Raw genomic sequence first — 21,029 nt, 5'->3', positions numbered from 1 at the left:
TTGCGAAGTCGGATTGCGAAAGGGATCTGGGAGTTATGATTAGTAAGAATTTAAAACAAAAGGATCAATGCATAAATGTTCGTAATAAGGCAAATCGGACACTTGGATTTATTAATCGCAGCGTTAGTAACAAGACACCTGGTGTGGTTCTCAAGCTATATCTTGCTCTAGTTAGGCCCCATTTAGATTATGCAGTTCAGTTTTGGTCGCCATATTATAGAATGGATATAAATTCACTTGAACGTGTCCAGCGTAGGATGACTAAGTTAATTCCCCAAATTAGAAATCTTTCATATGAAGAAAGATTAACAAAGCTTAAGTTGCATTCACTGGAAAGGCGAAGAGTTAGGGGTGACATGATAGAGGTTTACAAGTGGATGAATGGACATAACCGGGGGGATATTAATAGGGTATTAAAAGTATCAACACAGGACAGAACACGAAACAATGGGTATAAATTGGATAAGTTTAGATTTAGGAAAGACTTGGGTAAATACTGGTTCAGTAACAGGGTTGTTGATTTGTGGAACCAATTGCCGCGTAACATTGTGGAGGTGGGGTCCCTCGATTGTTTCAAGCGCGGGTTGGACAAGTATATGAGTGGGATTGGGTGGTTATAGAATAGGAGCTGCCTCGTATGGGCCAATAGGCCTTCTGCAGTTACCTTTGTTCTTATGTTCTTATGTTCTTATATAAGAAACAGCTAATGTTGAATTTCAACTACCAAAGGATGGACTGGATTAAAGGATTCTAGAGCCATGAGGGAACTGCAAGAGTCAACTACAAACACAGAGGAGGATTGACAGCGAGAAAAGAGTTGATGAAGAGCATAGAGAATAGCATAAAGTTCTGCCATGAAGATGCTAGTCTCTGGAGGCAGGCAACACAAAGGTGCAGTCAGGAAAAACAACAGAGTAGCCTACACCGTCTGCAGACTTAAGACCCATTGGTGAAGACGGAAATAGAGTGGAAGTGTGAAGAAAAGTGTTCAAGGAAAAGGTGATTTAGAACTGTAGGAGGGGTAAAAGTTTTAGTCATGTGGGTCAAGGCTTACAGAATTTTGGAACGAGGACCCCTCCATAGGGGCAAAGATGGAATGACACGAGGGGAAATATTGGTAACACAAACTGAAAGAGCATTTTGTAAGAGAGACAACCGTACAGATAGGTGGTGAAGGGGAACAGGAACCACAGGAGGGGTAAAGGTCAAGGCATGACATAAGCAAGAGTGAGGGTGCTGTAAGGACCGTGCAAGGTTGAGAAGACAGTAGCGATCATGGCGATCCTGTAGAAACAGGACGCCAGTTTCAACATACAGGCGTCGATACAGGTATAGCATACGTCAACATACAGGTAGGTGTCGAACGAAAGGCACCAGAGCTGAGCCGTAACCCAGTATAATGCAGTGTGTCCAGACGGTGAAAGGTAGAAGGAGAAGCAGACGAGTAAAAGGGCCATAATCGAGTTTAGACAGAACGAGAGAGGAATGAAAAGAGAAGAGCAGTGTCAATTAGCTCCCCAAGAAGTATGGGACATGACCTTAAGTAAGTTAAGGGCCTTAGAGCATTCAACTCAAACATAAAAAATATGGGGTGACAAACACAAACGAGTGTCAAAGATTAGCCCTAAAACCTTTAGCAGATTCTTTGTACAAAAGGGGATGACCCCTGTTACCTAACAGGAAATAGGTACCTGGGAGTTAGCTGCTACAGGCTGCTTCCTAGGGGGGTGCATGTGTGGGAGAAAAAAAAAGTTAGTAGTTAACCACTGAACTGCTCTATCTCCAAATAACACCCTGGTGCACAGGAAATAAATTCTTTCCAAAAATTTTGTCCTCTTCTTATATTGTTAAAATGCAGAGTCTGATTACGGGAAAACTAAACAAAAAATATTGTATGTGACTTACTTTAGCTGCGATGGAGCTGGGAAGTTGAGCAAATTATGGGTGCTGAGCGATGGAGCGATGGGGGTCTGTTGGCCCTGCTACCCCGTGCGACGGCAGTTGCTGCGAATAAAATGTTTCGCAATTATTTTGAAGATTCTCATTCATTTCTTCTTTTTTTTTTTGTAATATTATTCAAAAGTGTGTAATTTGTGGAATTTATATACTGTAGTTCAAAGAGTGGAACATCGCTATGCTCAAAATTATGGGCCTCATATATGCGACATATTCTACAATCAAACAGTGTTTTTGCTGTTATTACACTATATACACACATTGTATATACCCATCTACGTATGTATTCACCATAACGATCCACTAAGTTGGTATGGTGAGCCAAAAAAACATGAGTGAGCTGCCACACCCTGCCAGTCCTCCCTCCCTCCCTCCTCCAACACATTACTCGCCAACATTCCTCCTCCCAAAATACTGTTAGTGTTTATTACACTATTTACACACGTTATGTATAAGTATGTACATGTTTTATTCATGTACATATGTACATACTTGCCATCTCCTCACCTCTCTCTCTTGCCTACTTAATGCTCTTGCTTCCCTCGTCTCATCACAGTCGACTTTATAATGGTCCAGGACGGATCGAAACGTCGTCGTCTCTTCAATTTCCAGTGTGTGGTTTGGTCAACAATGAAATCTTCATGCAAGATCTTATAAAGAAAACCCATAGAACGAGTTTTGCAGATACGAAAGAGTTTAAGGTGAGTAGAGGATGGTTTGAGAAATTTTGAAAAAACCAGCGTTGAATGTAATGAAACGCCATTTTCTGGGTGAGACCCGGAGGCTCCCCGGAGCTTTACCGGCTGATATGCTAATGTCAGACTTTGGCATCAGTCATGTGTATGGAGTTCTAGGGCCAACCGTGGACCACGAGCCAGAACCTGGCCCCCTCAGAGAGGCAAGGGGAGCAATGGCCTATAGAAACCCCTGTGTGGTTGGAAGCATTCTATGTCTGCCATCGACCGGGTCAAGCATCCAGAAAGGTAAGCATTCCAAAACAAACCCCTATTCTGGTGAAAATTGCTACCTAAGCCGAACTAGTGGATAGAACTCTTCAACAGAAAACAAGGAAACTAGTATGACGTCATACGTCACCGCGCCGCTGTCTGCGCAGCTTCCCCCTCCCCGGGAGGGGGAAGGGGGAACCCCAGACCTCCCACGCCGGCTATCCACCCATCAGTTCTGAGGCTGGATGTCAAAACACGCGAAAAACGCCGACCGGAGGGAGGGAGGGTTGCCGGGGAGCCTCCGGGTCTCACCCAGAAAATGGCGTTTCATTACATTCAACGCTGGTTTTCTGGGGGGAGCCCCGTCGGCTCCCTGGAGCTAACTACCCACAGAGGAAGGTCAAAGGGGACAGAACCGGGAGGCAGACACCACGCACCCCCCAAGGAGGCGAGACAACCGGCAGCAAACGCCAACCCAAGGCGCCACAGCCCCGAAAATCCTGGGAACAACACGAGAACCACGAGCAGCAAGGCCCCTGCACGAACACCAAAAATCCATGCCCGAAAGACCGCAAGGCCACGTCGCCCAGACGGCAGCGAGAGCAGCGAAGCCACAAACGCCACAGGCATGAGGGAAGAACACAGGCAGCTTAGCCGCAAGAACACGGCTGACCACCCGGGACACTATCACCCGCGAACCGGGAAGAACAGAACCGGATCAACGCAAAACGCGCTCCGGACCCAAACGCCGTGGCACGCAAACAACAGCAGAGGGCCGCCACTGAACACAAAAACGACACATCTCCGGCCCGACCAACGAAGCACCAACAAACCCTGGACCCCTCCAGAATGCAGCAGCCCCACCCCGCGCCAGAAAAGATGGAGACTGCTGCCACCATACAACCAAAACGCTAAAACCGAAGGAGCAAGAAAACTCAGCGACTCGACCCCCAGAGGCAAAGGCCCAAAGGAAAGAGCCGACGAAAAAACACACCGGAACCGAAGGGGCACTACCAACCGAGGAGAAGACAGAGCACGCTGACCAGAGACCAGGATGGTGCAAGCGGCGCACGAACAGGCCGGAGGTGAAACGACGCACAAGACAGCTGACTAACGGTGCAGAAGCAACACCAAGACCGAAAGCAAGCTGAAGCGGCTCCGCCTGCGCCGCACGAAAAGAGGCGACAGTATGTGGCAAGACGATGACCCCCAACCCCCACTAGAAAACCAAGCCGAGAGTAAACCAAGCTAACAAGAGTAACCACCTAAGAAGGGACAGGAAAAGGAAGGACCGCCAAAATACCCCATACTGCCGCCAAGAGAAGCACGCAGGTGGGACACCTACCACGAAGCCACCCGACCACCAACCGGAGGCGAGACCACGAGGCAGAACATAAGCAGCCCCGACAAGGCCCCTCCGAGCCCAGGAAAAAGGCGGAGCCGCGAGAAGATCTCGGGCGCGACCACCGAAACCCAGGCGGCACAAGGAGATGGAACGTCTGCCGAACAGAAAAACTCCCCAAAGCATGCAAGCCCGCCAGGAGTTCAGAAACGACGGGTCCGACGCGAGACATCGCAAGACCCCCCCCCCCAAAAAAAAAAAAAACCGGCAGGGCAAACTAGGAAACCAAAGAAGGCGGAAGGGTCGCCGCCAGAACAGGACCCGAACCAAGGGGCACAAACAACTGCAATAGACCGAGACAAAGAAGCACATCACAGTGCACAGGCTGACCAACGCCTAAGAACACACGCAGAACATCCCTGCTGCAGAGGAGGCAGGAAGAAAGAGCAGAAGCACAAAAAACCCCAGGAGAACAACCAGGGGTGGACAAGTAGGCAAGGACAAAAACCCCACGCAATCCCCAGGCACAAAACAGCAGCAAAGTGCCACTCCACAACCGGACACAGGAACAAGGACACGCCACCGTGAAACACGGTACCAATGCACACGTGCAGCAGCAGCAACAGGCACCACTGCAACACGTAAATAGCAACTCCCCTCTGCAAAGGCAGAGAACGGAGCAGGCAGACCCCAGACAGGGCCAACGGAGACACGACAAAACCCTGCAGGCCCAGAAACCTGCACCAGGCGACCGACGGCGGAGAAACCCCGCTCGATACCTGCTGGATGAGGTACTGGGAGCTCTTTTACACCTGAAGCCCAGCCCAAGGTCAGGCTAGACCGGCCAGAAGATGGCCCACCTGGCAGCTACTAGGAGCAGTCCATCGGCCCACATACCCCCACAACCAGGACGGGCCGGAACTGCCATACGAAAACAGGCCAGTGCGCCCTGGAAGTCCACGGACGAACCAGCAAGAAGGCTTATGCTCGCAAGTAGGTCGTGTAACAAGCACAGACCTCTGATGGTAATACAGTGTTTCCCAAAGGTGCCAATAGCACCACTGCACTCCACTGGTACTATCCCGCAAGTTCTACCAGATAGGCGGGACCCAAGAGCCAGAGCTCAAATCCTGCAAGCACAGCCAGGAGCCTTACCAGGTGAGTACAGAACCAACCCAACAACCCCCACACCTCACAACATTAAAAAAGGAGGGTCCCCTGAATGACTCCAGCATGGGTTGGACATGCACATGAGGGGGACAGGAAGGGGTGATAAAGGGACAGTCACTGGTGTGCGAACGGTCTCAGTCGTACAAAAATATACCTAAATAAAGACAGGTATATAAACACCGCCGCATCCAGCGCCCGGCCAAAAGACGCCAGACCGCAGAAACTCACCTGGCGAATGGTGGCACGAACTTGACACGACTCAACCGTGCCCAGAAGAACTTGGGAGCACCGCCAGGTGAAGACGCCAGAGCCGGACCCTGCCGGACCCGCAGGAGAGCAGGGAGAGGCGAAGGAGGCGGTCCACACCCATGACACAGGGAAAACCGCGGTGTCCTCCCCACAACTGGGAACCAGGACACCCCCGGAGTGAAGGGGCACATACCGCAGCCAGGGAGAAGAACGAGAGGCGAAGCACTGTAGCAAAAAAGGGCGCAAAACACCAGCACTGAAACACCGCCCAGACCAAAACAAACTCCACGGCGCATGCGCATAACACGCTGGCCGAACTGCACACCCTCCCTGCGGGAAGGCGCCAGCCAGGACTACTGCACGAGAAAAGTAGCCAAAAGAGGAAGCAGGAACAATAAAACCGGCCAAAGAAGCAAAGAGCCCAAAAAGGAACCCAACCGGGCGACAAGTAGCCCAACCGGGCAACAAGTAGCCCAACCGGGCGACAAGTAGCCCAACAGGGCGACAAGTAGCCCAACAGGGCGACAAGTAGCCCAACAGGGCGACAAGTAGCCCAACAGGGCGACAAGTAGCCCAACAGGGCGACAAGTAGCCCAACAGGGCGACAAGTAGCCCAACAGGGCGACAAGTAGCCCAACAGGGCGACAAGTAGCCCAACAGGGCGACAAGTAGCCCAACAGGGCGACAAGTAGCCCAACAGGGCGACAAGTAGCCCAACAGGGCGACAAGTAGCCCAACAGGGCGACAAGTAGCCCAACAGGGCGACAAGTAGCCCAACAGGGTGACAAGTAGCCCAACAGGGCGACAAGTACGAGGAGCCGACAGACGTTCCAATAACGCGGGAAGTAGCGAAAAACCTTCCCGTACCCTCGAGAACACAGAAGCCAACACTAGTCCCGAAGGCACACGAAGGCGCAGGCGCACCCGAGATCAGAAGTCACGCAGAACCCCATCGAACGGGGAAACATGACAAAAACACCGTCCAAAAAAGGGGTGGGAGGAAACATCCACCCACAGGACGGAACCAACCGACTCAAAGGCCAAGGAACCGAGCCCGGGGAGGGGCCGACGTCCAACAGCACGTACGGCGAGTGGGGAGGAAAGACCCCACTCCGCGTAACCACAAGCCCCGCCTAGAGGGGGATAAAAACCCCCACAGGGTCTAACGGGGCCAAGGGGTCCCCGGGGCCGAGCCGTTCCCCCAAAGCCCCGGCCGTACCAGAAAACCGGGGCAGCCGTGAAAACACTAAGGAAGGGAGCCCACTGGCAGACTCATACAACACGGCTGGAGGAACAGGCTCAAATGCCCCCGTCACTACCCCGGAAGGGGAATTCCCCGAGACTGCCCGAGTCTCAACACCAAAAACCCCGCCCCGAACCTACAGACGGTAAGGAACCGGATGCAGGTAGAAAGGGTGAACCAGGGGAAAGACAAGGGGGCGTGGATGGAACCGAAGCAACCAACACCCCCCAAGTCCCAAAACGAACTACAACGGGGCAGCCCCGGGGCTCCCGGCGAGGAAACCACGAGAACGTTGCCACCACCAAGGCTCAAGTGCAACGCCCCTGCTGCCCGCACCCGCTTTGTTAGCACAACTGGGTAACCGAGCCACAACGAGCAACCAAACTCGCAGGACTCCGGGTCGAAGGTGTCACCGACCCCACAGGCAGCAGACGGAGGCAAAACAGAGAGTCACCCAGAGACAAAGGGTGAGAGCAACCCTCAAACTCGCTGGAAGCGAGGGGGGGACTCTGGGGTCACATCCATCGGACCCGCGCGCCCCCAGGGGTTTTCCAGGGTCCCGAGCGTTTACTTTAAGAGGACTCGCGCTCAGGTAATCCCAGGCAGGGTACTGCTAACCGGCACCCAAAGCTACCAAACAACTTTCTAAGAGCTGAACCCCCGGGACGTGTACACTCACGGGGACCTAGCAGGGGTACCACCAGAAAATACTCAGAACACAAGGGACACAAGGGGCAAGAACGAAGGCAGACCCCCCACCAGGTAGATAAACAAAAAGAAAAAGAAAACCCCGCAAGAGGACAGCGTACCCAAGCGGAACAGAGCCGGCCGCTATGATTGGTAAAGACAAGCTGCACAGTACCCTGCGCCCCACCAGTGCAAACACTGCCCCTTACTCTAAGGCGAACAAGGGAGATAGAACACCCGAGCACACAAAGAGCGGCCGAAAACCAAGCAGTAAACGGCCAAGCAGGGGCAGGACCCAAGGAACTTGTGGAAGGTGGCCCCAAGCCCCAAGGGCAGTACTTACAGGGCACCTAGGGAAGGGAACCCTAGGCGCATGCAGCCCGAGTACTGAAGAATCACTCCCGGCTCACGCACCACCTAGAAAACAGACACCACACTCTAGGTACAGTGCTGAAACAACCACTGGAGCCGGAGCACATAACCATTGCCTATAGCATCAGCCGAAGAACTGATGGGTGGATAGCCGGCGTGGGAGGTCTGGGGCTCCCCCTTCCCCCTCCCGGGGAGGGGGGAGCTGCGCAGACAGCGGCGCGGTGACGTATGACGTCATACTAGTTTCCTTGTTTTCTGTTGAAGAGTTCTATCCACTAGTTCGGCTTAGGTAGCAATTTTCACCAGAATAGGGGTTTGTTTTGGAATGCTTACCTTTCTGGATGCTTGACCCGGTCGATGGCAGACATAGAATGCTTTCAACCACACGGGGGTTTCTATAGGCCATTGCTCCCCTTGCCTCTCTGAGGGGGCCAGGTTCTGGCTCGTGGTCCCCGGTAGGCCCTAGAACTCCATACACATGACTGATGCCAAAGTCTGACATTAGCATATCAGCCGGTAAAGCTCCGGGGAGCCGACGGGGCTCCCCCCAGAGAAGACGTGGTATTCATAGTGTTGTGAGGCATGGTGAGGGTGCCAGCTCAGACAAAGTAGGGGCTGAAAGATTTGTTCGTGATTTTAAAGATTTTGTAGATACTGTATTGATGGATATATTCCACAATAAGTGTTTAATTGTGAGGAGACATGGCTATTCTGGAAAAAATTGCCGAAGAGGACATACATTACCCAAGAGGAGACGTCACTGCCCGGACACAAGCCCATGAAAGATAGCCTAACTCTTGTGCTGTGTGGCAATTTGAAAATTAAACCCTTGCTCGTGTATCATTCCGAAAATCCAAGAGTTTTAAAAAATATATAACGTGCAGAAAAACTGTGATGTGGAGTGGTTTGCCCTGCCATCAAAAAATATCTACAAGAGAAAAGTTTGACACTAAAGGGCCTGCTTCTCAACAATGCTCCTGCTCATCCTCCAGACTTGGAGGATGCATTGTTGGGGCCACTTTTTTTTTTTTAGGGATATTCCTGCATGAGCCCTAAGTTTCTGGCTAATGAACCAATGACATGAAGGAGGAGTTTTCAACCTACCTTGTGTTAGGTGTGCAGGGGTCAATAGGCTGAACATAATGTCAGGAGCAAAGGGGGGGCGTTTGCCTCTTCAAACACAATTGTGACCATCTTCATCTCTTCGAACTATCCTAAATGCTCTCTTCACCTGTCTGACCAAATTGGGTGCCCAGACCACCTTTGAATCTGAAATTGTAAAATTAATAGTGATTTCAGAATATTCAGTCCATTTATACTAACAAAATTATATACAGTATACTGTAATTGAAATTTTACAGAATGATAAAGGCAATTTAGCAACTTTGTTAAAATGCACATGGGGGAAATACATGAAAATAGGTTAATATTGTTTGTAAGGTTGATGGGAAATGTTTATTACTTTTATGATTTAAAAGATGTTTAGCCCTGATACTCCATCCTGGGTGCATTCCACCAGGTAATGACCACAGCAAAAGTTTTCCACGAGGCTCTATTGTCACACAAAGTTTTCACATTTTCAAACTTGATTCATCATTTCCCCCCCCCCCTCGTTCCAGGGGTTTTCTTTAAAAGGTCTTCATGCAAATGTCTTAGTTTCTCACAAATGATGGCCTCTGAAATGCTATCACCTGCTAACTCTTTGTTGTGTATCAAAATTAATAAAAACTTTTCAACATCCTCAAGTGTTTGTGTTCTTTGTTTCGGGATTGTTGATATGCCTTTTGCCACTCATAATGTCCTTTTTCTTAGCAAGTACAGTGCATATTGTTGACATAGATTTGTTGTACTGCCTAGCTAGTTCAACAACCTGTGCACCATTTTGACGTTTATCAATGCTCTCTTGTTTTTCCTCTATGGTCATTCTCACATGTGTTTTCTTGGCTTGAACCTTACCACTGGCTTTCTTGGGACTCATGGCAAGATATATAATAACAAATTTTATGTTCAAATAGCCAAAAATCCCAAAACAAATGTAATGCTTTATAAAGAATTCAGGCGCGATAGTTACTAGGCAGGAGACACTGGTAAACTGAGGCGCGATCACCATGCCACCACGCACTAGGTCAGCCCATACGCATATCAACAAACTCATTTCCCGAGGCAAAGTTTGTAACCCGATTCAAATTTTTTGAAGAAATTAGGCTCGTAACCCGAAAAGTTCATAAATATTCATTCGTAAGCCGAGGTGACACTATATATAAGTAAAAAATTTAAATTTTGTAGATACACTGTACTGTATTGATGGATACATTCCACAACAAGTGTTTAATTGTGAGGAGACATAGCTATTCTGGAAAAAATTGACGAAGAGGACATACATTACCCAAGAGGAGACGTCACTGCCCGCACACAAGCTAACTTGGGCTAACTTGTGTCAGGATAGGCTAACTCTTGTGCTGTGTGGCGATTTGAAAATTAAACCCTTGCTCGTGTATCATTCCGAAAATCCAAGAGTTTTAAAAAATATATAACGTGCAGAAAAACTGTGATGTGGAGTGGTTTGCCCTGCCATAAAAAAATATCTGCAAGAGAAAAGTTTGACACTCAAGGTCCTGCTTCTCGACAATGCTTCTGCTCATCCTCCAGACTTGCAGGATGCATTGTTGGGGCCACTTTTTTTTTTTTTTAGGGATATTCCTACATGAGCCCTGAGTTTCTGGCTAATGTACCAATGACATGAAGGAGGAGTTTTCAACCTACCTTGTGTTAGGTGTGCAGAGGTCAATGGTTGAACATAATGTCAGGAGCAAAGGGGGGGCGTTTGCCTCTTCGAACACAATTGCGACCATCTTCATCTCTTCGAACTATCCTAAATGCTCTCTTCACCTGTCTGATCAAATTGGGTGTCCAGACCACCTTTGAATCTGAAATTGTAAAATTAATAGCAATTTCAGAATATTCAGTCCATTTATACTAACAAAATTATACATACAGTACTGTAATTGAAATTTTACAGAATGATAAAGGCAATTTAGCAACTTTGTTAAAATGCACATGGGGAAAATACATGAAAATAGGTTAATATTGTTTGTAAGGTTGATGGGAAATGTTTATTACTTTTATGATTTAAAAGATGTTTAGCCCTGATACTCCATCCTGGGTGCATTCCACCAGGTAATGACCACAGCAAAAGTTTTCCACGAGGCTCTATTGTCACACAAACTTTTCACATTTTCAAACTTGATTCATCTTTTCCCCCCCTCGTTCCAGGGGTTTTCTTTAAAAGGTCTTCATGCAAATGCCTTAGTTTCTCACAAATGATGGCCTCTGAAATGCTATCACCTGCTAACTCCTTGTTGTGTATCCAAATTAATAAAAACTTTTTAACATCCTCAAGTGTTTGTGTTCTTTGTTTCGGGATTGTTGATATGCCTTTTGCCACTTTAATGCTCATAATGTCCTTTTTCTTAGCAAGTATAGTGCATATTGTTGACATACATTTGTTGTACTGCCTAGCTAGTTCAACAACCTGTGCACCATTTTGATGTTTATGAATGCTCTCTTGTTTTTCCTCTATGGTCATTCTCACATGTGTTTTCTTGGCTTGAACCTTACCACTGGCTTTCTTGGGACTCATGGCAAGATATATCATAACAAATTTTATGTTCAAATAGCCAAAAATCCCGAAACAAATGTAATGCTTTACAAAGAATTCAGGCGCGATACTTACTAGGCAGGAGACACTGGTAAACTGAGGTGCGATCACCATGCCACCACGCGCTAGGTCAGCCCATACGTATATCAACAAACTCCTTTCCCGAGGCAAAGTTTGTAACCCGATTCAAATTTTTTGAAGAAATTAGGCTCGTAACCCGAAAAGTTCATAAATATTCATTCGTAAGCCGAGGTGTCACTATATATAACTAAAAAATTAAACTCAGGATTACTTTCAACCCCCACCCCTTTTGCTCTACTCCATCGCCACCTACCTTCACCCCCCTCTATGATGTACTCTTCCATAGACACCTACGTTCACTGCATATAATGCTCCCCTCTACTCCTCCATCGTCACCTACCTTCACCCCCCCCCTCCGCTCTACTCCTCCAGGGTCACAGACAATTTCACGAGCGTGAGAACTACGAGTTCTCTAACCACTCTTACACTCCTACTCTCTCACCAGTGAGGGGGGGAGGGAAGGAGGGAGGAAATGAAGGAAGAAAGGTGGGGGAGAGAGAATAGGCAGGTGAAGGGGGGCCTAGATACATTTCTTCCATATAGATAGGTAGACTGAGGGAGAGCTGCTTGCCAAGAGCCCTATCAGACAGGCTTCCTATTCCTCAACCCTCCCTAATATGCCACATCCTGGTCAGGACAACTTGCTTGATTGTTATTCTTGGTGTGACTCGAGAACTGACCTCGAGGCGGGGCATGGGAATGGATTATCTCCCTGGGGCACACACCTCCCCGCCCCAGCTCTCTCTCTCTCTCACATAATCTATCAAGGGTCTAACATGAGGTCATTGTGCCTACCAGAAGTGTATATGTCCAACGCTGGCCACCTGTCTGGACCATTCAAATGTATAAACACGTAATTAGTGTATTAAAATTATATATAATGCTACAATTACTGTATAAATTAATTTGTTCATGGTCATCCATCTATCAGTATTTTAATATAAGGTATATATATACGCATGTATGTATACGTTGACGTACACATGTATGATTACGTGCATGGAATGATTGTGATTATGTGTAATCATATATGATTATATCTAATGGAATGCATTAGTAAGTGATGTGGTGGAGGCTGACTCAATACACAGTTTCAAGTGTAGATATGATAGAGCCCAATAGGCTCAGGAACCTGTACACCTGTTGATTGACGGTTGAGAGGCAGGACCAAAGAGCCAGAGCTCAACCCCCGCAAGCACAATTAGGTGAGTATATGAACGAATGCACATGTACACTTTCAAATGAATTAGATACCTTGAGATACACAATGAATTAGTTTAAATAGTTTAAACACATTATGGTACTGATTTTGACATGCTGATGTCTGGAAGGGAGAGGGGGTGTGGGGGGGTTGTTGTCTGAGGTGGAGGACCAGAGGAGGGGGTCAGTGGAAGGATGGTGGCTGGAGGGATGCCATTGTTCTAATGGTTATGATAACAATTATTGATGGCAGGAATTCAGTGGGTGTGTACTCCACCTGCACCATCACCATACTGTACCCTGCTACAACCCCCCCCCCCCCACTCCACCCATGCTGTGCGGGGCATATTACACATCATGGGATAACTAACTTGTCTAGTTTCCTTTCTTGTCCCTTACCTGGGACGCGGTCGGGTCAAGATACCCTGCTCCACACCTTCCCCCCCCCCCATGCTGGGTACTGAGATGGAGACTCAGTCACCAGAAGAACTGGCTACTTCCCACGACGATACTAACATGGACTCTGAAAGCAGCCAGTCAGACGAGGAGGGCGAGTATCAAGAAGTTCTGACAAGGCATAAGAAGAAACGCAGAAGACAGGAGGCAAGGCGTAGTGGGGACAGTAATGGTACACTTAACGGAAACGACAAGAGAATGAAAAACGACGCCGAGACTGATGCAGACAAACGGACGGAACGATGTCAGGAAGGTGAGGGTCAGCGGAGATGGAGGCTTCTCTTCCCTGCCTCATGCACGCTGGCCTATCATCAGAAGCTGCTGTGGACAGTCAGACTCGGAAGAGAACACCGCAAGTTCGAGCCCCTGCTGAAGGAAGGTGTAAACAGACCTTACTTAATGGTAGGTTCTATGGAGGCAGTGAAGTTTCTTAGCCAGCAAGGATATGATGGAATTGTTATGGAAATACCGGAGGGGAACGAGAAGCTGACGAAGGTAAATATCTATAAATACCCTCAGACTCTGGACCCCGAGTTCATCCTCGACGACCAACGATTTGTGTGGGCCAAGCGTCACCTTATTAAAGGTGAAGCTAGGAGTCAGGTGGTGGCTCTAGTGAGAGGTGAAGTACCCGAGAAAGTGTTCATCACCGGGGCTGGCTACAGGCATGTAGCAAAGTATGTGGAAGAGCCCATAATATGCCTGAAATGCTGCAGATGGGGGCATAAATCCTGGAGCTGTCAAAATGATCCACGATGTCGTTTCTGCGGAAAGTCTCGCCTCTCTAATGAGTGTAGAAACAGACTTAATCTGGGTGAGAAAATAGTTCCCAGATGCTGCAACTGTGGAGGTGTTCACAATGCCAGCTCGGCTGTGTGTAGCAAGAGGCCGAGTATGGGTGTTCTACGGCCGGTGAATGTTACAGAGCAAGCAAGAGCTCTTACCCAGACACCGGGAGCACAGCAAAACAGTCTGCCCCAAACAGTGCCAGTGAACCGGACGAATGCGTGGGTAAAGGAGTCACCTTTACTTAGGCAGGCTCAAGCAACAAGCAGCCACGCCACCACTCAGGACTCCGGCAGTGACAGTGTAACGGTGAGTGAAGTGGCTACTGTGGCTCAGAAAGAGGGTCATAATGATATGGTCAAGGAAGTGTGGGCTGAACTTAAAAAAGTTGGCGAGTTCCTCCAAAATCTTGGGCAGAGAATCGAGTCCATCGAGGCGAAATTAAACATTCAGGAGGTCAAGGAAAATCACAAAACGGTGAAGGATAATCAGGATATAGTGGTTGAGGACAATAATGAAATATTGAGTGATGAAATGAAGGAAAGTGAAGTGTGTGTGAATGATGATAGTCGTAGTGAAAGGAAGAACCCTATAATTACACATAAAATGAAGGAATCATTTGGGCCAATAATGGACGTCACAGGACTGAAAAAATCTCTTGAGAATCGCAATGTCGCTTTTACTGGTGAACTTGGGAGGAGGTGGGAGATGTTATACAAGGTATGGCTATCATTTAGTGAACTTATTGGGGATGACTTAGACAGTGAATTGATTAATAATGGATCACCCTAGACTGAAAGTGTTGTCATGGAATGTTAATGGTTTAAGAAACAGGGTTACAGATGTTCATTGTTATGTGATGGGAAATGATATTGATGTTGTAGCTCTCCAGGAGACAGGGGATAGGAATGAAGGCTTATTGAAATTAAATGGCTATAAAGGGTTTCACCTCTTCGCCGCAAATAACATCAGAGGCACGTCGATTTATGTTAAGAACTCCATACCAGCACAGTTAGTAGAACCGCCATCAAAAACGCAAGGTATAGAGAGTGTCTGTGTTAAATTATCATTAAGGGAAGGGGAATTCATTGTAGTTAATTTGTATGTATCCAGGAACTGCTTCGACGCTAACTATTTACCTGACTGCATTTATACTAATCCTTCACTGGTCATTGGGGACCTTAATGCTCGGCACACAAGCCTTGGGACAGTGGGTAGTATTAATGCTAATGGGGTCAAGTGGTTACAGTTTCTACAAGATCATCCAGATACCTGTCTCTTGGGAAACAATGAACCAACTCACATCAGGGGAGGATGGCTTGACTATGCCTGCATTTTAAACTCTCAGGGGATTATGGGGGAGGCTCGGGTTGTTCGGGAACTACTTAGTGACCACTTTGCCTTGAACGTTGAATTACCTCTGGGAAAAAAACAAGTCCACTTTCAAAGGAAAAGGCTAAATATTAATAAAGATATGAAAAATGATTTTATTCAAAATATGGGAGATTGGTATCAACATTACACGCCGCTCTGCGTTGATAGTTTTTACGAGGACATGGTCGAGAACATAGAGAAATTAGTACAGAGGGAAAATAACGGGGGCAGGGGAAGCAAGACGCACGGACCTAAGAAATTTAAATATTCCAATGATCAGCAAGTCAAGGGGTTATCTTGAGGTTATCTTGAGATGATTTCGGGGCTTTTTAGTGTCCCCGTGGCCCAGTCCTCGACCAGGCCTCCACCCCCAGGAAGCAGCCCGTGACAGCTGACTAACACCCAGGTACCTATTTTACCGCTAGGTAACAGGGGCATAGGGTGAAAGAAACTCTGCCCATTGTTTCTCGCCGGCGCCTGGGATCGAACCCAGGACCACAGGATCACAAGTCCAGCGTGCTGTCCGCTCGGCCGACCGGCTCCCAGTTTCCCAGGGGTGGGAGAGAATGCTACGGAGTGCGCATAAAGAATGGTTAAAAAATGGAATGAGGGATGAAGAGAAAAATACAATGTTGGAAGTGGCTAGGGAATGCAGTCAGGTGAGGAAGGAGGCGCGGGACAGATACTGGCAAGAATTTGCTCAGTCCATTGGTAATACTGTACTAAGAACCTTAAAGACATATGGAGAGCAGTAAACAAAATCAGGGGTTGTAAGACCAAATTCATTGCTCACTCAGATCCAGGGAAAGTTGCTAATGAGTTAGTAGATAAATGGGCAAGTGCTGCTGGTATGGAGTCCTTACCTGCAGACACGAGTCACCATTGAGTCATGGGAAAATATTAGAAATGGAGTAACTTTATGTGCCTTAAATACAAGATCTATAACATGCACTGAGATAACTCACGATGAGCTACTGGATGCTATAAAAAGTGGCAGCTCTACTGCTCCGGGAAAAGATGGAGTAACGTATGACATACTTAATTATTTAGCCGGTATGAAACCTAGTCCCTTACTTGATTTGTTTAATATGAGTTATAGAGAGGGAAAGTTACCAAGAAAATGGAAAGAGGCTGTCATCATTCCTATCCCTAAGTCAAACGGAGGCTACAGACCTGTCTCCTTAATATCCTGCTTTTGTAAAATGATGGAAAGGATTTTGTTAAATAGGCTAATCTACCTTGTAGGTGATAACATGTCCAGTAATCTCTTTGGTTTTATCAAAGGAAAAAGTACTGCGGATTGTCTCTTAAAGTGTTTGTCTAATGTGGATGACAATTGTAGAGTTTTTGTTGATCTACAAGGAGCATTTGATAAAGCCAATGGGGAAGTAATCTTGTACGAATTAGCCAATCTGGGAATAACAGGGAGATTGCTACACTGGATAAGGGATTATCTACAAGGCAGAAAAGGTCAGGTGTATTACCAGGGATACATGTCTGAGGAACGGAGGTTTCAGTTAGGTACCCCACAAGGGGGAGTATTAAGTCCCACCTTATTCAATGTATTAATGAACAGATTAGCATCAGAGATGTATCCTCCAGGGGTCATGACGATCATATATGCTGATGACATTCTTATACAAGGCACTTCTGGGAACAAAATTCAAACTGCTCTTAACATACTTGGTACAACCTGTCACAAGTTAGGCATAGTTATAAATGCAGATAAAACCAAATACGAGTATAGGAAACGAAGAAATATAACACTTACTCTAAATGGTGTGGAACTGAGCCGTGTTCAGAAGTACAAGTATCTGGGCATGTATGTTGGATACACATGTGAGAGTAAAAATGCTGAAATAAATCATATCAGCACCTTATGTAAAGCCCGTCTGCATCCTCTGAAAGCACTGGCTTTTTCTGGTAAAGGTGTTGGGGTACCTATCTTGCGGATGTTATACATAAGCACTGTTCGGTCCCTGATAGACTACGCAGCACCCGTATTGTCTTACACAGGCCAAGACAGAATTCAAAAAATAGAGCTGATACAGAACGAGGCTATGAGGATTATTCTTGGATGTCAAAGAAATGCAATGATTGAAATAATGAGAATGGAATTAAATTTACAGAGTGTGTGTGATAGAGTCCGTGACATTAACACTAGAGTATCTATTCGTTTCATGCGGAGAACAGGAGGGGATAAGCTGTTTGAGAGCGTTCAGACCTGCTTGAGTGACGTACACGCTTCCAGGAAACTGAGGGAGACACACTACACGAGGGGATTAGCTTATGACCTCAGGGAATACGACGCACTTGACTGCTGTAAACCCTCTCGACAGTGTAATATGTCTGCTCCCTGGAAAGTACAGAAAATAGACGTCGAAATTGTACCCCTCAAGGTGAAAAAGATTCATCATGAACCGGGACAATTACGGTGTTTGTATGGAAGCATGATATCTCGGTTACCAAGAGGCAACAGTTTACATGTATATTGCGACAGGTCGGTGGCGGAGGATGGCAGGGCCGGGTGTGGTGTCCTAATAAGGGAATATACGGAGTTTGGGACTGTGGACAGGATAATTGAACTCCGGCTTAGTAATTATATATCATCCACACAAGCTGAACTGCAGGCCATTCTGGCGTGTTTGGAGGAAGTACGTCATGACGACAAAAATGTTTTTGTATTTGTCGATAGCCGAGGAGCACTAGAGTCCTTAAACAGTCGAAACCCAGTCTTCATGTCTATAGTTGAGGACTGTAAGAGAAGAATAACTGAGATACAGCTGAAAGGTTATAGTGTGAAATTCATGTGGATTCCATCTCATGTTGGAATAGTGCTCAACGAGGTGGCGGATGACTTGGCCAAACGTGCCACATCAAAACCACAAGTTGACATTGAATGTGAATTCACAATGAGACAAATAAGAAGCAAAATCAGAAATATTCAGGCACAGGCGGGAGTGGATAGGAGAGAGATAATGTATGAGAGTAGTCAAACCATGCAACACTACATGTATGTGAGTCAAAACACCCATTTCACTTATGGTAAAAGGAGAAATGCTTGGAGTGACTCTGTGTACATGTGGCTCAGGCTTGGGTACAAATATTACTGGGAATATGGGATAGATGTTCATGATAATGACACGAAGTGTAAACTATGTGGTATGGTAAGGTCTCACACCCTGGCCCATTATGATCTTGATTGTCCGTTGATTAATGTATATAGAAACACTGAGATAAGGACTGTTCTTGAACAAATAGCCTGGATGTGTCACAACGGAAAGGTTGATGATATTCTTGAGAGATATAAGAATTTTGCACCAAGATTGTAATATTTTGTTGAATTATCTGCATGTCTCTTGCAAATTGTCTATACAGTATACCTAGGTCATAAAAGTATTTGTGTGTACGTCTGATAACATACTACTTGTGAAGGAGGAAATGTATGTTTACCTCTCAGAATGTTTGGTAATGTGTTTATTTGTGATGTGTGTCTACGTATATATTAACACGTTGTACTGAATGGGGTGAGAATAGCTTGAGCTACCTCATTCCTTTGTGTGTATTTTACCTCAATAAACTTATTTCAATTTCAATTCCTTTCTTGTCTGCTCATTATGCTGCCCTTCCTTTTGAACATTGTCTGCTTTATCGACTTCCTTCAGGACTGCATGTTAGTCTCTTATCACGCCCTCTTACCACTCTCTGGAAGCCGTCTCTTCTATACAATAGCTACCACTCAGTCCCCAAGGTGAAAGAGTGTCCGGGCATATGACTTGTTACGTGTACTTATTTGCGATTCGTTTGGGCTGTCACGTGTGGTGATTGGTGTTGGGTAATGTGCGAGGCTAGGCCAGGCCAGGTCAGACTAGGCTAGGTAAGGCTAGGTCAGACTAGACTAGGTAAGGCTAGGCCAGGTCAGACTAGACTAGGTAAGGCTAGGCCAGGCCAGGCCAAGCCAGGCAAGGTCAGGCCAGGCCAGGTCAGGCTAGGCAGGGTGAGAGAAGTAAAGCGGCAGGTACTTACGTTTCCGAGAAAGTAGCGGCGGTAGTATATTGTTGATTTAGATTCGACGACATCCTGAAGCTAGTAGGTGGCGGCCTCATCGCTCTCGAACTTCTTGTTGTTGTAGGGGATACGAGGCACACCCCATATCCCCTTTACATATTTCACATCGCACACTAATATTTTTACTATTTCGGACACCAGATTTGTCTGTTTCGTATATGTATAATTGTTCAATATTAAAACCACAATAGAATGCTCTTAACAGTTACAATTTTCAAATTAACAGCCATATAGTTGGCAAGAACGCCGCTCGCCAGTGTAAACAACACACCAGAATGACCACAAACATGATCGAACGCACAAAACACAAGATTTTTGCCAGTTTTTGGGTAAATCAAAAAATCAAATCAAATGTTTATTCAGGTAAAGTACATACCTACAAGATGACATACAAACATTGATGGATTTATAGATAGAGCTAGTACATACAAAGCCTAAAGCCACTATTACGCAAAGCGTTTCGGGCAGGATGTAAACTTCTTTTACATTTATTATGTGATAGTTATACTTGTAAATAATAATAAATAATAAAGTTAAGCGCCTAATATGTAATATTAATCAATAAAAATGCAGTCATAAGCCATACGCCTGTCTGTACATGTCGTTTGTGTAAAAGATTTTGGGCGCTCATGTACTTGTGCGCTAACTTGCGTTCACAACTGGTCAGAAAATTCTCGCCAAATTGATTGGGAGATGTTTTCTTCAAAAACGAATTGTAAAAGCACGTAGGAGACGCACTTTGTCCTTCCCAGAAGCTGCCTCCAGCAATGCTGTGGCAATGTTCTCCACTATGCGGCGGTTCCATTTGGCCTGTTTGTAATCGTCTGGAAAAGTTGGTCGAGGTTGAGAGTTGACAAAAAATTGTCCCAAAATCCCAAAATTTGGGATCATTCCCAATGGAATCTCTTAGATATTATGGTAGTATTTCATTCACTAATTCACCTGTAACAAAGGTCGAGGATATGAATGCCGACAATGCTGTGTCGCTTTGCGAAAACCCATGCCCCCGAGTCTAACTGGGAGCGTTGCTTGGTTCCATTGGGCATCTTGCAGGGAGAGGTTTGTAGCGAGTAGATTATCCAATAATATACTCGCTCCAAATGCATTGTTAATATTCCTGTCAACCTTTGGAGATGAATGAGGTGAGGCGTTGCCCGGGCAATACGGTGAGGAGTTGCCCGGGCATATAAGCAGCAGGATAGCAAAACATTAACCAGAGTCTACTTTCAAGTGTGGTCTAGAGCAGACACTTGCGAGATACTGTACCAACGCTCAGTGCGCTCAACTCACACCAACGTATCACCTGTGTACTTCTGTATATTCGACCAAATATATATATAGTATCTTAGTGTCTGTGTTTATTTGTCACCATACTTTACGTAACAATAGAACCGTTACAGGTTTAACACTTTAATGGTTATTGATTTTAGGAGTGCGTCA

General features: G+C 46.5%; 1 long non-coding RNA gene across 3 annotated transcripts in view; it reads right to left on the bottom strand.

The window, feature by feature from the left end:
- LOC138359749 (uncharacterized) overlaps positions 1 to 19,874 on the bottom strand; it is a 35,121-nt gene extending 15,247 nt beyond the window's left edge. Inside the window, exons 1-5 of one of the 3 annotated variants that reach the window (XR_011226042.1) lie at positions 19,548 to 19,872; positions 10,730 to 10,893; positions 9,071 to 9,235; positions 1,906 to 2,004; positions 1,692 to 1,719 (exon numbers count right to left, since the gene is read on the bottom strand). This is a non-coding gene — a long non-coding RNA (uncharacterized lncRNA). Of the gene's footprint in view, positions 1 to 1,691; positions 1,720 to 1,905; positions 2,005 to 9,070; positions 9,236 to 10,729; positions 10,894 to 19,547 lie in introns of all 3 variants that reach the window. The other 2 variants (XR_011226043.1, XR_011226041.1) reach the window with 2 other exon arrangements.
- Between the last annotated feature and the right edge of the window lie 1,155 nt (positions 19,875 to 21,029).

Source organism: Procambarus clarkii, chromosome 93 (assembly GCF_040958095.1).
Source record: "Procambarus clarkii isolate CNS0578487 chromosome 93, FALCON_Pclarkii_2.0, whole genome shotgun sequence".
Taxonomy (NCBI): domain Eukaryota; kingdom Metazoa; phylum Arthropoda; class Malacostraca; order Decapoda; family Cambaridae; genus Procambarus; species Procambarus clarkii.
The sequence above is the reverse complement of the archived record's forward strand: the minus strand, read 5'-3'. Positions and strand labels throughout refer to the sequence as shown.